This window comes from Lissotriton helveticus, chromosome 6, assembly GCF_964261635.1.
Source record: "Lissotriton helveticus chromosome 6, aLisHel1.1, whole genome shotgun sequence".
Classification (NCBI taxonomy): Eukaryota; Metazoa; Chordata; class Amphibia; order Caudata; family Salamandridae; genus Lissotriton; species Lissotriton helveticus.
The window spans coordinates 701,359,199-701,376,539 of NC_136067.1; the positions used below are offsets into that span (position 1 = coordinate 701,359,199).

At 42.6% G+C, this 17,341-nt stretch overlaps 6 non-coding genes across 6 annotated transcripts; all 6 read right to left on the bottom strand.

Moving 5' to 3' along the window:
- Positions 1 to 3,829: 3,829 nt before the first annotated feature.
- On the bottom strand, positions 3,830 to 3,897 carry LOC144765428 (small nucleolar RNA SNORD50). Its single transcript, XR_013597417.1, has one exon. It is a non-coding gene; the product is annotated as a small nucleolar RNA SNORD50 (small nucleolar RNA).
- A 621-nt stretch (positions 3,898 to 4,518) lies between these two features.
- On the bottom strand, positions 4,519 to 4,604 carry LOC144765411 (small nucleolar RNA SNORD103/SNORD85). Its single transcript, XR_013597401.1, has one exon. It is a non-coding gene; the product is annotated as a small nucleolar RNA SNORD103/SNORD85 (small nucleolar RNA).
- Positions 4,605 to 8,666: 4,062 nt separating this feature from the next.
- LOC144765429 (small nucleolar RNA SNORD50) lies at positions 8,667 to 8,734 on the bottom strand. Its single transcript, XR_013597418.1, has one exon. It is a non-coding gene; the product is annotated as a small nucleolar RNA SNORD50 (small nucleolar RNA).
- A 621-nt stretch (positions 8,735 to 9,355) lies between these two features.
- On the bottom strand, positions 9,356 to 9,441 carry LOC144765412 (small nucleolar RNA SNORD103/SNORD85). Its single transcript, XR_013597402.1, has one exon. It is a non-coding gene; the product is annotated as a small nucleolar RNA SNORD103/SNORD85 (small nucleolar RNA).
- A 4,028-nt stretch (positions 9,442 to 13,469) lies between these two features.
- On the bottom strand, positions 13,470 to 13,537 carry LOC144765430 (small nucleolar RNA SNORD50). The gene has a single exon (XR_013597419.1). It is a non-coding gene; the product is annotated as a small nucleolar RNA SNORD50 (small nucleolar RNA).
- A 621-nt stretch (positions 13,538 to 14,158) lies between these two features.
- On the bottom strand, positions 14,159 to 14,244 carry LOC144765413 (small nucleolar RNA SNORD103/SNORD85). The gene has a single exon (XR_013597403.1). It is a non-coding gene; the product is annotated as a small nucleolar RNA SNORD103/SNORD85 (small nucleolar RNA).
- Between the last annotated feature and the right edge of the window lie 3,097 nt (positions 14,245 to 17,341).

The following is a 17,341-nucleotide window of genomic DNA, read 5'->3' on the forward strand; positions in this document are numbered from 1 at the left end:
GACGAGGGCACAAAGGATGGGGCAAAGGAATAGCAGAGTATTGAATGAAGGAGAGCTGAATGCTTAACAGATAAAAGAGCAGCACTTACAGGAGGTACCGCTGAAAAATGTAGCCTACAAGCTAAACATAAAAACTCAAGCTCAATTACTTTGCACATGCTGTGAACTAACTACACCCTAATAGCCTAATCGGTGAAGGATGGAAAAGAGTATCTGGTAGTTTGCCACGCCAAAAACCAGACAGGTCATGAAGCTCACCAGTCAATAAGCAAGTACAGAGGTTCACAAAGTCAAGAGAAGCCCCATGCCCGTGCGGACAGCCAAATCAACACTCGCTTTCAAAATTGTGTTCTCGGTTTTAACTTCACTGCGACACAAATCAGTCACATAAGGCAATGTCTGGGTGTGCCATTTCCCCCTTTGGTCTTCTCCCTCTTCTGAAGGCTTGGGGTCTGGTTGCACCACGAGGCAGACTACAGACAGGTCATGGAGTACAGGGCTTACATGGGAGCACCATGGTGGGTCTTGTAGCCTCCATGTTTCAGGAAGGTCTGGTGCAGGAGTGGAAGTAAGGGTACAATCCTTACATTCTTCACACTATCATTCCTGCCAAGTCTTGGATCTGGTCCCATGGTACGGACTTTGGTGCAGCATAATCTAATGGACACGTGGCACAATATCGCCTCTTGCGCTGAAAGGCTGCACTCTAGAGTGGGTTAACTGCAAAGGAGGAAAACTCAAATTGACAAATTCATCCGAGTGGCTAGAGAAGTGTAAGTATGCAGTTTAGTGATTATATTTCCCTTGGATGCAAACACAGCAATTATTTTGGTGAACAAAAGCAAAATTATTGTATTCTTCTGTGGCAGTTTTATGGCTTTATAGAATTTACATAACTATGAGCGAACAACTTTACACACCCACCACAAGACTCAGATTTATTTTCTGAATGGTTAATTTGCTTGTAGGTGTAGATCACCAGATATTTTTAGCAATGAATAGCAGCGGTTTTGAGTCCTGTCGTGTAAAGTTAGGGGAAGTGACCAACCAAAAGAACCAGTTTCAGAGAAAAATTAAGTACATCTAGTGCAGTGGGCAGCAGACATTTAGAGCAGGACAGATGCTACCGGGCAGAGCACAAAAGGGAGGAGGGCTGTGGCTATCTAACATACTGCTCAAGTGAGGCTAGCCAAAGCACTAACATGCTGGTCAATCAAGGTCAGGCTGACCCATCATAGCATGCAAAGGCTGTGCCTGACCTAGAGCACATAGAATGCGGATACGTCCCCACGCATGGTGAGAAGATGCAGTGGTCCTTTTCGGTTTAGCAGATAAATCGCAGACACAAAACATTCACTGGTCACAAAAGGAAAGCGATATTGGCACAAAGAGAAAGCATGCAAGTATTCTTTACTGACCTAAATGCTATCGGGATATAAGAAATGAACAGCACTGTGCACAGTTTTGTAGAAATTGCAAACTGGTGTCAGTTATTTTGACAAAGTGCAAGATAAAGCTCAGGATATACTGTAGGCCTAACCATGGCAAGGTCGCAGAGTGTGCAACCGCCTACTGCAGTTTTCCAAAATCCAGGCAAGACAAACATTAAGTGAAAACAATGGTACAGAGTTTTCAATCATCATTAGGTAGAAATTGAAAGAAAGTCACTTGAAGCACTGTTTTATTTCATTGGGTGCTGAGGGTCAAACAAATGTGATCACTCACCAGAAACTGAGCCGATCCCAGCTGAATTTGGCAGATGACAGGAGTACACTGAAGCTGTGAATCGAAAGAAATGGCACTTTAAGGAGGATCACGTTTCGAAGTAGAAGCACATACCTTTTAGTAGAAACAAGGAAATCAGAAAACTAATGACAAATATATGGCTGCACTAAGGATTCCGGGCTGCTACACAGTGAATTTGGAAACTGCACAGAACAAGATCTCAGAGACCAAATTGAGACCAATACTTATTTTAATAATCTTCATAAAAGATTACTCTGTAGCCACAATCCAGCCCCTGAGAGAATATATATGAACAGCAAAGGGGTTTGAGAAGTTAATGTTACCTGCTCTGGCCATTGCAACAAAGAGCACAGTTGATTCACCCTACTGTCAATGCTGTGAGTTAAGAGAGAAAAGTCATATACAAAAGGAAGGGAGAGGGAGATATCTATTTAAGATGTGGTTCAAGGACACGAGGGAGGCAATTCCGCTGGTCCAGCAGTGGGAAAGGAGTGCAAAATATCGGGACACTTTTAAAAGTGTGTCTAACCTCATGGCTGCTATTGATATTCCTCTCCTGTGCTGGACAATAATAGGAATGGGTGTGGTCATGACGAGCTCAACTCGTCAGGAGCACACGAGCACCGTGCATCATGACGAGCTGAGCTCGTCATGAGCACGGAAGGGGTTAAGGCACATAACTCAGTGAGAGTAAGTCACATTAAGGAGAAAAAAAATGATGTGAGTGAAGGAATGTCAAAATTGGCGTTAACAATAAAGAGTTATGACTGATTTGGGGTTACCTGTAACTATTTTATCTGAATACAGCTTTACAGAAGTTCAGGCAAATGTACTCCTGAAGTCTTCATATATCAAAAGTGAAGCATTTGGTGAGCATGTATCATTACTTACGGCTACTATGAAGACCGCTTAGGAGATTAAGGACAGGGGTACTTACACAAAAGATTAAGTAGCGAGTGACAGTAGCGACCTAATTGGATGGGTTAATCAGGGTAGATTAGGGACCGCACCAGGTACAGATACCCCATCGATTCTGATGGGGCGGATGGATAGGTCATATTTTGAACTGTTTTGGAGAGGTTTTCTTTGTCAAAGTAGGTTGTAGGAAACGGTTTGAGCACACAATTTTGCAGAAAGGCCCCATCCTGTCAAACATAAGAAGATGAATGTGAAACTCAATCTTTTGGGGGGGGGGGGGGGGGAGGGAGTTGAGACAGCTTTTAGGCGACTTGTGTGTGCAAGAGATTATTAAGCCTGTTGATGTAGCACAGTTTATTTCCGCTGTCCTAGAGTGGGCAAAAGGAGGGGTGGCTAAATAAGATTGTGTGCAGGAACATCATTCGATTTCCAAAACACAGGAAATGGTAGGCATCCTGAGTGATGCCGGTTATTTTACAACAACACAACTTAATGCAGCACATCATCAAGTGATACTTGAAGCCAATTCTCAAATCTTAACTACCTCTGTTACACCATTTGGTGTTTATAAATATTTGCGTATACCATGCCGACCCACATTTGTGACTACTATTTTCCGAAGCTAATGTACAGATTTCAAAATCTCAGCCAGTACAAGCTTTCCAGGACGATAGTTTGATTCATGCCAATAGTGTCGAGGAATACAACAGCATATTAACAGGAATTCATGGGGTGCTAAAAGATAGGGAGGTTGACTGTGACAAAAGAGAACTGCAAGTTTTTGACATTCTGTGGAGAATTCAATTTGGAGGTTTGGTGAAAGCAGTAAATGAAGGACCTTGTACGATTTACAAAGATCAACTGAGATTGTTCATAGGAATGAGTGAATATTATTTGGGACAAGTGCTCGAGTTAAATCCCACAATATATTTACTTGGCATATGAAACCACGGGGGCCATTTGATAACAGTTAAGCCTCTACATGTGATGAGTACAAAGAAAAACTTGCAGCAATTTTCGCTGCATGAAGTGTATCATCCTTTAAAAGCACAATTTAGATCTAAATATTGCCCCATTTTTACAAGAACCACCATATCCGATCTATAAATATGCTCAACCTTAGTTGCAATCAGCAAGTAATAATCATATGTGGAATGGCAATCTGATTTCAGGAGTCAGATCCGTACGAGTTCTCCTCATAAAGTCAGGTTCGGGATTGTCTCATCATTAATCAGACTGATTTTAAACTTTACACCACATGTGGAGGAGCGAAGCATACTTTCAGAATGCAGCATCTGTATGACCATCTTCGGTCAGACAATGCATCTGTGCTTCTTAGAAGCACTACAGACAAATTGGTCTTTCAAATAGATAGCATGGCCCACAAAACACTGACCTCACAAGTTCACCCAATATCAAGAGTTAAGCTATAGCATGCACATAGGTCCCACAGCATACAAAGATCCAAGTCTTAGTAAGACAACGCAAGAAAGACATCAAGTTGCACAATAAAAGACATTTAAGCTACAAAGTCTAACTGACGCCTGCTTGAAAATGGTTCCTCACCTTTTTGGAGGGTAGCCGAGATAACAGCAGCATTCTTCGGGCCATCATTCCTAAAAGCGAAGGCACAGTATGTTAAGCACTATTTAGTAAGATAAGCTGAAAGAAACAGTACATCATTCTTCACCCTCTCGAGTCTCTACCACACTGGAGCTGAAAAGTATAGCAAATGTTAACAGCCTGCAAGAGGAGAAGAGCTCCACGGTCCTTCCTTTTGCCCCACTCACGAGGCTCTCTTGCAAAAACACCAAGTCACTTTTAGCTGCCTGCAATATGATGTATGGGCGTCTGTCCAGCTCAGATTTATGAGTACATGATAGGTTTCTCATTACTGAACACTCGTTCTCAGTGAGGGCAAGTGTATCATCATCGCCAGAGTAGCCCGTAGAGGCAGCAGTCAGTGGTGATAAGGAACGAGGACCACAACATATGACCAAAAAGCAGGAATGAGCATTGGTTAAGACATTGGCACTACAATCTATCAAGCCACACATGAACAACTGAAAGCTACTCTCAACCTGCAATTCGAAGTAAGATGAATTATGGGGAGCACTGACAAGCAGGTCAGTCACACTAGTGAGTTGGACGAGGGCACAAAGGATGGGGCAAAGGAATAGCAGAGTATTGAATGAAGGAGAGCTGAATGCTTAACAGATAAAAGAGCAGCACTTACAGGAGGTACCGCTGAAAAATGTAGCCTACAAGCTAAACATAAAAACTCAAGCTCAATTACTTTGCACATGCTGTGAACTAACTACACCCTAATAGCCTAATCGGTGAAGGATGGAAAAGAGTATCTGGTAGTTTGCCACGCCAAAAACCAGACAGGTCATGAAGCTCACCAGTCAATAAGCAAGTACAGAGGTTCACAAAGTCAAGAGAAGCCCCATGCCCGTGCGGACAGCCAAATCAACACTCGCTTTCAAAATTGTGTTCTCGGTTTTAACTTCACTGCGACACAAATCAGTCACATAAGGCAATGTCTGGGTGTGCCATTTCCCCCTTTGGTCTTCTCCCTCTTCTGAAGGCTTGGGGTCTGGTTGCACCACGAGGCAGACTACAGACAGGTCATGGAGTACAGGGCTTACATGGGAGCACCATGGTGGGTCTTGTAGCCTCCATGTTTCAGGAAGGTCTGGTGCAGGAGTGGAAGTAAGGGTACAATCCTTACATTCTTCACACTATCATTCCTGCCAAGTCTTGGATCTGGTCCCATGGTACGGACTTTGGTGCAGCATAATCTAATGGACACGTGGCACAATATCGCCTCTTGCGCTGAAAGGCTGCACTCTAGAGTGGGTTAACTGCAAAGGAGGAAAACTCAAATTGACAAATTCATCCGAGTGGCTAGAGAAGTGTAAGTATGCAGTTTAGTGATTATATTTCCCTTGGATGCAAACACAGCAATTATTTTGGTGAACAAAAGCAAAATTATTGTATTCTTCTGTGGCAGTTTTATGGCTTTATAGAATTTACATAACTATGAGCGAACAACTTTACACACCCACCACAAGACTCAGATTTATTTTCTGAATGGTTAATTTGCTTGTAGGTGTAGATCACCAGATATTTTTAGCAATGAATAGCAGCGGTTTTGAGTCCTGTCGTGTAAAGTTAGGGGAAGTGACCAACCAAAAGAACCAGTTTCAGAGAAAAATTAAGTACATCTAGTGCAGTGGGCAGCAGACATTTAGAGCAGGACAGATGCTACCGGGCAGAGCACAAAAGGGAGGAGGGCTGTGGCTATCTAACATACTGCTCAAGTGAGGCTAGCCAAAGCACTAACATGCTGGTCAATCAAGGTCAGGCTGACCCATCATAGCATGCAAAGGCTGTGCCTGACCTAGAGCACATAGAATGCGGATACGTCCCCACGCATGGTGAGAAGATGCAGTGGTCCTTTTCGGTTTAGCAGATAAATCGCAGACACAAAACATTCACTGGTCACAAAAGGAAAGCGATATTGGCACAAAGAGAAAGCATGCAAGTATTCTTTACTGACCTAAATGCTATCGGGATATAAGAAATGAACAGCACTGTGCACAGTTTTGTAGAAATTGCAAACTGGTGTCAGTTATTTTGACAAAGTGCAAGATAAAGCTCAGGATATACTGTAGGCCTAACCATGGCAAGGTCGCAGAGTGTGCAACCGCCTACTGCAGTTTTCCAAAATCCAGGCAAGACAAACATTAAGTGAAAACAATGGTACAGAGTTTTCAATCATCATTAGGTAGAAATTGAAAGAAAGTCACTTGAAGCACTGTTTTATTTCATTGGGTGCTGAGGGTCAAACAAATGTGATCACTCACCAGAAACTGAGCCGATCCCAGCTGAATTTGGCAGATGACAGGAGTACACTGAAGCTGTGAATCGAAAGAAATGGCACTTTAAGGAGGATCACGTTTCGAAGTAGAAGCACATACCTTTTAGTAGAAACAAGGAAATCAGAAAACTAATGACAAATATATGGCTGCACTAAGGATTCCGGGCTGCTACACAGTGAATTTGGAAACTGCACAGAACAAGATCTCAGAGACCAAATTGAGACCAATACTTATTTTAATAATCTTCATAAAAGATTACTCTGTAGCCACAATCCAGCCCCTGAGAGAATATATATGAACAGCAAAGGGGTTTGAGAAGTTAATGTTACCTGCTCTGGCCATTGCAACAAAGAGCACAGTTGATTCACCCTACTGTCAATGCTGTGAGTTAAGAGAGAAAAGTCATATACAAAAGGAAGGGAGAGGGAGATATCTATTTAAGATGTGGTTCAAGGACACGAGGGAGGCAATTCCGCTGGTCCAGCAGTGGGAAAGGAGTGCAAAATATCGGGACACTTTTAAAAGTGTGTCTAACCTCATGGCTGCTATTGATATTCCTCTCCTGTGCTGGACAATAATAGGAATGGGTGTGGTCATGACGAGCTCAACTCGTCAGGAGCACACGAGCACCGTGCATCATGACGAGCTGAGCTCGTCATGAGCACGGAAGGGGTTAAGGCACATAACTCAGTGAGAGTAAGTCACATTAAGGAGAAAAAAAATGATGTGAGTGAAGGAATGTCAAAATTGGCGTTAACAATAGATAAAGAGTTATGACTGATTTGGGGTTACCTGTAACTATTTTATCTGAATACAGCTTTACAGAAGTTCAGGCAAATGTACTCCTGAAGTCTTCATATATCAAAAGTGAAGCATTTGGTGAGCATGTATCATTACTTACGGCTACTATGAAGACCGCTTAGGAGATTAAGGACAGGGGTACTTACACAAAAGATTAAGTAGCGAGTGACAGTAGCGACCTAATTGGATGGGTTAATCAGGGTAGATTAGGGACCGCACCAGGTACAGATACCCCATCGATTCTGATGGGGCGGATGGATATGTCATATTTTGAACTGTTTTGGAGAGGTTTTCTTTGTCAAAGTAGGTTGTAGGAAACGGTTTGAGCACACAATTTTGCAGAAAGGCCCCATCCTGTCAAACATAAGAAGATGAATGTGAAACTCAATCTTTGGGGGGGGGGGGAGTTGAGACAGCTTTTAGGCGACTTGTGTGTGCAAGAGATTATTAAGCCTGTTGATGTAGCACAGTTTATTTCCGCTGTCCTAGAGTGGGCAAAAGGAGGGGTGGCTAAATAAGATTGTGTGCAGGTTGGCACTCACTCACCAAGAATATTGTTACTGAACATCATTCGATTTCCAAAATACAGGAAATGGTAGGCATCCTGAGTGATGCCGGTTATTTTACAACAACACAACTTAATGCAGCACATCATCAAGTGATACTTGAAGCCAATTCTCAAATCTTAACTACCTCTGTTACACCATTTGGTGTTTATAAATATTTGCGTATACCATGCCGACCCACATTTGTGACTACTATTTTCCGAAGCTAATGTACAGATTTCAAAATCTCAGCCAGTACAAGCTTTCCAGGACGATAGTTTGATTCATGCCAATAGTGTCGAGGAATACAACAGCATATTAACAGGAATTCATGGGGTGCTAAAAGATAGGGAGGTTGACTGTGACAAAAGAGAACTGCAAGTTTTTGACATTCTGTGGAGAATTCAATTTGGAGGTTTGGTGAAAGCAGTAAATGAGGGACCTTGTACGATTTACAAAGATCAACTGAGATTGTTCATAGGAATGAGTGAATATTATTTGGGACAAGTGCTCGAGTTAAATCCCACAATATATTTACTTGGCATATGAAACCACGGGGGCCATTTGATAACAGTTAAGCCTCTACATGTGATGAGTACAAAGAAAAACTTGCAGCAATTTTCGCTGCATGAAGTGTATCATCCTTTAAAAGCACAATTTAGATCTAAATATTGCCCCATTTTTACAAGAACCACCATATCCGATCTATAAATATGCTCAACCTTAGTTGCAATCAGCAAGTAATAATCATATGTGGAATGGCAATCTGATTTCAGGAGTCAGATCCGTACGAGTTCTCCTCATAAAGTCAGGTTCGGGATTGTCTCATCATTAATCAGACTGATTTTAAACTTTACACCACATGTGGAGGAGCGAAGCATACTTTCAGAATGCAGCATCTGTATGACCATCTTCGGTCAGACAATGCATCTGTGCTTCTTAGAAGCACTACAGACAAATTGGTCTTTCAAATAGATAGCATGGCCCACAAAACACTGACCTCACAAGTGCACCCAATATCAAGAGTTAAGCTATAGCATGCACATAGGTCCCACAGCATACAAAGATCCAAGTCTTAGTAAGACAACGCAAGAAAGACATCAAGTTGCACAATAAAAGACATTTAAGCTACAAAGTCTAACTGACGCCTGCTTGAAAATGGTTCCTCACCTTTTTGGAGGGTAGCCGAGATAACAGCAGCATTCTTCGGGCCATCATTCCTAAAAGCGAAGGCACAGTATGTTAAGCACTATTTAGTAAGATAAGCTGAAAGAAACAGTACATCATTCTTCACCCTCTCGAGTCTCTACCACACTGGAGCTGAAAAGTATAGCAAATGTTAACAGCCTGCAAGAGGAGAAGAGCTCCACGGTCCTTCCTTTTGCCCCACTCACGAGGCTCTCTTGCAAAAACACCAAGTCACTTTTAGCTGCCTGCAATATGATGTATGGGCGTCTGTCCAGCTCAGATTTATGAGTACATGATAGGTTTCTCATTACTGAACACTCGTTCTCAGTGAGGGCAAGTGTATCATCATCGCCAGAGTAGCCCGTAGAGGCAGCAGTCAGTGGTGATAAGGAACGAGGACCACAACATATGACCAAAAAGCAGGAATGAGCATTGGTTAAGACATTGGCACTACAATCTATCAAGCCACACATGAACAACTGAAAGCTACTCTCAACCTGCAATTCGAAGTAAGATGAATTATGGGGAGCACTGACAAGCAGGTCAGTCACACTAGTGAGTTGGACGAGGGCACAAAGGATGGGGCAAAGGAATAGCAGAGTATTGAATGAAGGAGAGCTGAATGCTTAACAGATAAAAGAGCAGCACTTACAGGAGGTACCGCTGAAAAATGTAGCCTACAAGCTAAACATAAAAACTCAAGCTCAATTACTTTGCACATGCTGTGAACTAACTACACCCTAATAGCCTAATCGGTGAAGGATGGAAAAGAGTATCTGGTAGTTTGCCACGCCAAAAACCAGACAGGTCATGAAGCTCACCAGTCAATAAGCAAGTACAGAGGTTCACAAAGTCAAGAGAAGCCCCATGCCCGTGCGGACAGCCAAATCAACACTCGCTTTCAAAATTGTGTTCTCGGTTTTAACTTCACTGCGACACAAATCAGTCACATAAGGCAATGTCTGGGTGTGCCATTTCCCCCTTTGGTCTTCTCCCTCTTCTGAAGGCTTGGGGTCTGGTTGCACCACGAGGCAGACTACAGACAGGTCATGGAGTACAGGGCTTACATGGGAGCACCATGGTGGGTCTTGTAGCCTCCATGTTTCAGGAAGGTCTGGTGCAGGAGTGGAAGTAAGGGTACAATCCTTACATTCTTCACACTATCATTCCTGCCAAGTCTTGGATCTGGTCCCATGGTACGGACTTTGGTGCAGCATAATCTAATGGACACGTGGCACAATATCGCCTCTTGCGCTGAAAGGCTGCACTCTAGAGTGGGTTAACTGCAAAGGAGGAAAACTCAAATTGACAAATTCATCCGAGTGGCTAGAGAAGTGTAAGTATGCAGTTTAGTGATTATATTTCCCTTGGATGCAAACACAGCAATTATTTTGGTGAACAAAAGCAAAATTATTGTATTCTTCTGTGGCAGTTTTATGGCTTTATAGAATTTACATAACTATGAGCGAACAACTTTACACACCCACCACAAGACTCAGATTTATTTTCTGAATGGTTAATTTGCCTGTAGGTGTAGATCACCAGATATTTTTAGCAATGAATAGCAGCGGTTTTGAGTCCTGTCGTGTAAAGTTAGGGGAAGTGACCAACCAAAAGAACCAGTTTTAGAGAAAAATTAAGTACATCTAGTGCAGTGGGCAGCAGACATTTAGAGCAGGACAGATGCTACCGGGCAGAGCACAAAAGGGAGGAGGGCTGTGGCTATCTAACATACTGCTCAAGTGAGGCTAGCCAAAGCACTAACATGCTGGTCAATCAAGGTCAGGCTGACCCATCATAGCATGCAAAGGCTGTGCCTGACCTAGAGCACATAGAATGCGGATACGTCCCCACGCATGGTGAGAAGATGCAGTGGTCCTTTTCGGTTTAGCAGATAAATCGCAGACACAAAACATTCACTGGTCACAAAAGGAAAGCGATATTGGCACAAAGAGAAAGCATGCAAGTATTCTTTACTGACCTAAATGCTATCGGGATATAAGAAATGAACAGCACTGTGCACAGTTTTGTAGAAATTGCAAACTGGTGTCAGTTATTTTGACAAAGTGCAAGATAAAGCTCAGGATATACTGTAGGCCTAACCATGGCAAGGTCGCAGAGTGTGCAACCGCCTACTGCAGTTTTCCAAAATCCAGGCAAGACAAACATTAAGTGAAAACAATGGGACAGAGTTTTCAATCATCATTAGGTAGAAATTGAAAGAAAGTCACTTGAAGCACTGTTTTATTTCATTGGGTGCTGAGGGTCAAACAAATGTGATCACTCACCAGAAACTGAGCCGATCCCAGCTGAATTTGGCAGATGACAGGAGTACACTGAAGCTGTGAACCGAAAGAAATGGCACTTTAAGGAGGATCACGTTTCGAAGTAGAAGCACATACCTTTTAGTAGAAACAAGGAAATCAGAAAACTAATGACAAATATATGGCTGCACTAAGGATTCCGGGCTGCTACACAGTGAATTTGGAAACTGCACAGAACAAGATCTCAGAGACCAAATTGAGACCAATACTTATTTTAATAATCTTCATAAAAGATTACTCTGTAGCCACAATCCAGCCCCTGAGAGAATATATATGAACAGCAAAGGGGTTTGAGAAGTTACCTGCCCTGGCCATTGCAACAAAGAGCACAGTTGATTCACCCTACTGTCAATGCTGTGAGTTAAGAGAGAAAAGTCATATACAAAAGGAAGGGAGAGGGAGATATCTATTTAAGATGTGGTTCAAGGACACGAGGGAGGCAATTCCGCTGGTCCAGCAGTGGGAAAGGAGTGCAAAATATCGGGACACTTTTAAAAGTGTGTCTAACCTCATGGCTGCTATTGATATTCCTCTCCTGTGCTGGACAATAATAGGAATGGGTGTGGTCATGACGAGCTCAACTCGTCAGGAGCACACGAGCACCGTGCATCATGACGAGCTGAGCTCGTCATGAGCACGGAAGGGGTTAAGGCACATAACTCAGTGAGAGTAAGTCACATTAAGGAGAAAAAAATGATGTGAGTGAAGGAATGTCAAAATTGGCGTTAACAATAGATAAAGAGTTATGACTGATTTGGGGTTACCTGTAACTATTTTATCTGAATACAGCTTTACAGAAGTTCAGGCAAATGTACTCCTGAAGTCTTCATATATCAAAAGTGAAGCATTTGGTGAGCATGTATCATTACTTACGGCTACTATGAAGACCGCTTAGGAGATTAAGGACAGGGGTACTTACACAAAAGATTAAGTAGCGAGTGACAGTAGCGACCTAATTGGATGGGTTAATCAGGGTAGATTAGGGACCGCACCAGGTACAGATACCCCATCGATTCTGATGGGGCGGATGGATATGTCATATTTTGAACTGTTTTGGAGAGGTTTTCTTTGTCAAAGTAGGTTGTAGGAAACGGTTTGAGCACACAATTTTGCAGAAAGGCCCCATCCTGTCAAACATAAGAAGATGAATGTGAAACTCAATCTTTTGGGGGGGGGGGGAGGGAGTTGAGACAGCTTTTAGGCGACTTGTGTGTGCAAGAGATTATTAAGCCTGTTGATGTAGCACAGTTTATTTCCGCTGTCCTAGAGTGGGCAAAAGGAGGGGTGGCTAAATAAGATTGTGTGCAGGAACATCATTCGATTTCCAAAACACAGGAAATGGTAGGCATCCTGAGTGATGCCGGTTATTTTACAACAACACAACTTAATGCAGCACATCATCAAGTGATACTTGAAGCCAATTCTCAAATCTTAACTACCTCTGTTACACCATTTGGTGTTTATAAATATTTGCGTATACCATGCCGACCCACATTTGTGACTACTATTTTCCGAAGCTAATGTACAGATTTCAAAATCTCAGCCAGTACAAGCTTTCCAGGACGATAGTTTGATTCATGCCAATAGTGTCGAGGAATACAACAGCATATTAACAGGAATTCATGGGGTGCTAAAAGATAGGGAGGTTGACTGTGACAAAAGAGAACTGCAAGTTTTTGACATTCTGTGGAGAATTCAATTTGGAGGTTTGGTGAAAGCAGTAAATGAAGGACCTTGTACGATTTACAAAGATCAACTGAGATTGTTCATAGGAATGAGTGAATATTATTTGGGACAAGTGCTCGAGTTAAATCCCACAATATATTTACTTGGCATATGAAACCACGGGGGCCATTTGATAACAGTTAAGCCTCTACATGTGATGAGTACAAAGAAAAACTTGCAGCAATTTTCGCTGCATGAAGTGTATCATCCTTTAAAAGCACAATTTAGATCTAAATATTGCCCCATTTTTACAAGAACCACCATATCCGATCTATAAATATGCTCAACCTTAGTTGCAATCAGCAAGTAATAATCATATGTGGAATGGCAATCTGATTTCAGGAGTCAGATCCGTACGAGTTCTCCTCATAAAGTCAGGTTCGGGATTGTCTCATCATTAATCAGACTGATTTTAAACTTTACACCACATGTGGAGGAGCGAAGCATACTTTCAGAATGCAGCATCTGTATGACCATCTTCGGTCAGACAATGCATCTGTGCTTCTTAGAAGCACTACAGACAAATTGGTCTTTCAAATAGATAGCATGGCCCACAAAACACTGACCTCACAAGTGCACCCAATATCAAGAGTTAAGCTATAGCATGCACATAGGTCCCACAGCATACAAAGATCCAAGTCTTAGTAAGACAACGCAAGAAAGACATCAAGTTGCACAATAAAAGACATTTAAGCTACAAAGTCTAACTGACGCCTGCTTGAAAATGGTTCCTCACCTTTTTGGAGGGTAGCCGAGATAACAGCAGCATTCTTCGGGCCATCATTCCTAAAAGCGAAGGCACAGTATGTTAAGCACTATTTAGTAAGATAAGCTGAAAGAAACAGTACATCATTCTTCACCCTCTCGAGTCTCTACCACACTGGAGCTGAAAAGTATAGCAAATGTTAACAGCCTGCAAGAGGAGAAGAGCTCCACGGTCCTTCCTTTTGCCCCACTCACGAGGCTCTCTTGCAAAAACACCAAGTCACTTTTAGCTGCCTGCAATATGATGTATGGGCGTCTGTCCAGCTCAGATTTATGAGTACATGATAGGTTTCTCATTACTGAACACTCGTTCTCAGTGAGGGCAAGTGTATCATCATCGCCAGAGTAGCCCGTAGAGGCAGCAGTCAGTGGTGATAAGGAACGAGGACCACAACATATGACCAAAAAGCAGGAATGAGCATTGGTTAAGACATTGGCACTACAATCTATCAAGCCACACATGAACAACTGAAAGCTACTCTCAACCTGCAATTCGAAGTAAGATGAATTATGGGGAGCACTGACAAGCAGGTCAGTCACACTAGTGAGTTGGACGAGGGCACAAAGGATGGGGCAAAGGAATAGCAGAGTATTGAATGAAGGAGAGCTGAATGCTTAACAGATAAAAGAGCAGCACTTACAGGAGGTACCGCTGAAAAATGTAGCCTACAAGCTAAACATAAAAACTCAAGCTCAATTACTTTGCACATGCTGTGAACTAACTACACCCTAATAGCCTAATCGGTGAAGGATGGAAAAGAGTATCTGGTAGTTTGCCACGCCAAAAACCAGACAGGTCATGAAGCTCACCAGTCAATAAGCAAGTACAGAGGTTCACAAAGTCAAGAGAAGCCCCATGCCCGTGCGGACAGCCAAATCAACACTCGCTTTCAAAATTGTGTTCTCGGTTTTAACTTCACTGCGACACAAATCAGTCACATAAGGCAATGTCTGGGTGTGCCATTTCCCCCTTTGGTCTTCTCCCTCTTCTGAAGGCTTGGGGTCTGGTTGCACCACGAGGCAGACTACAGACAGGTCATGGAGTACAGGGCTTACATGGGAGCACCATGGTGGGTCTTGTAGCCTCCATGTTTCAGGAAGGTCTGGTGCAGGAGTGGAAGTAAGGGTACAATCCTTACATTCTTCACACTATCATTCCTGCCAAGTCTTGGATCTGGTCCCATGGTACGGACTTTGGTGCAGCATAATCTAATGGACACGTGGCACAATATCGCCTCTTGCGCTGAAAGGCTGCACTCTAGAGTGGGTTAACTGCAAAGGAGGAAAACTCAAATTGACAAATTCATCCGAGTGGCTAGAGAAGTGTAAGTATGCAGTTTAGTGATTATATTTCCCTTGGATGCAAACACAGCAATTATTTTGGTGAACAAAAGCAAAATTATTGTATTCTTCTGTGGCAGTTTTATGGCTTTATAGAATTTACATAACTATGAGCGAACAACTTTACACACCCACCACAAGACTCAGATTTATTTTCTGAATGGTTAATTTGCTTGTAGGTGTAGATCACCAGATATTTTTAGCAATGAATAGCAGCGGTTTTGAGTCCTGTCGTGTAAAGTTAGGGGAAGTGACCAACCAAAAGAACCAGTTTCAGAGAAAAATTAAGTACATCTAGTGCAGTGGGCAGCAGACATTTAGAGCAGGACAGATGCTACCGGGCAGAGCACAAAAGGGAGGAGGGCTGTGGCTATCTAACATACTGCTCAAGTGAGGCTAGCCAAAGCACTAACATGCTGGTCAATCAAGGTCAGGCTGACCCATCATAGCATGCAAAGGCTGTGCCTGACCTAGAGCACATAGAATGCGGATACGTCCCCACGCATGGTGAGAAGATGCAGTGGTCCTTTTCGGTTTAGCAGATAAATCGCAGACACAAAACATTCACTGGTCACAAAAGGAAAGCGATATTGGCACAAAGAGAAAGCATGCAAGTATTCTTTACTGACCTAAATGCTATCGGGATATAAGAAATGAACAGCACTGTGCACAGTTTTGTAGAAATTGCAAACTGGTGTCAGTTATTTTGACAAAGTGCAAGATAAAGCTCAGGATATACTGTAGGCCTAACCATGGCAAGGTCGCAGAGTGTGCAACCGCCTACTGCAGTTTTCCAAAATCCAGGCAAGACAAACATTAAGTGAAAACAATGGTACAGAGTTTTCAATCATCATTAGGTAGAAATTGAAAGAAAGTCACTTGAAGCACTGTTTTATTTCATTGGGTGCTGAGGGTCAAACAAATGTGATCACTCACCAGAAACTGAGCCGATCCCAGCTGAATTTGGCAGATGACAGGAGTACACTGAAGCTGTGAATCGAAAGAAATGGCACTTTAAGGAGGATCACGTTTCGAAGTAGAAGCACATACCTTTTAGTAGAAACAAGGAAATCAGAAAACTAATGACAAATATATGGCTGCACTAAGGATTCCGGGCTGCTACACAGTGAATTTGGAAACTGCACAGAACAAGATCTCAGAGACCAAATTGAGACCAATACTTATTTTAATAATCTTCATAAAAGATTACTCTGTAGCCACAATCCAGCCCCTGAGAGAATATATATGAACAGCAAAGGGGTTTGAGAAGTTAATGTTACCTGCTCTGGCCATTGCAACAAAGAGCACAGTTGATTCACCCTACTGTCAATGCTGTGAGTTAAGAGAGAAAAGTCATATACAAAAGGAAGGGAGAGGGAGATATCTATTTAAGATGTGGTTCAAGGACACGAGGGAGGCAATTCCGCTGGTCCAGCAGTGGGAAAGGAGTGCAAAATATCGGGACACTTTTAAAAGTGTGTCTAACCTCATGGCTGCTATTGATATTCCTCTCCTGTGCTGGACAATAATAGGAATGGGTGTGGTCATGACGAGCTCAACTCGTCAGGAGCACACGAGCACCGTGCATCATGACGAGCTGAGCTCGTCATGAGCACGGAAGGGGTTAAGGCACATAACTCAGTGAGAGTAAGTCACATTAAGGAGAAAAAAAATGATGTGAGTGAAGGAATGTCAAAATTGGCGTTAACAATAGATAAAGAGTTATGACTGATTTGGGGTTACCTGTAACTATTTTATCTGAATACAGCTTTACAGAAGTTCAGGCAAATGTACTCCTGAAGTCTTCATATATCAAAAGTGAAGCATTTGGTGAGCATGTATCATTACTTACGGCTACTATGAAGACCGCTTAGGAGATTAAGGACAGGGGTACTTACACAAAAGATTAAGTAGCGAGTGACAGTAGCGACCTAATTGGATGGGTTAATCAGGGTAGATTAGGGACCGCACCAGGTACAGATACCCCATCGATTCTGATGGGGCGGATGGATATGTCATATTTTGAACTGTTTTGGAGAGGTTTTCTTTGTCAAAGTAGGTTGTAGGAAACGGTTTGAGCACACAATTTTGCAGAAAGGCC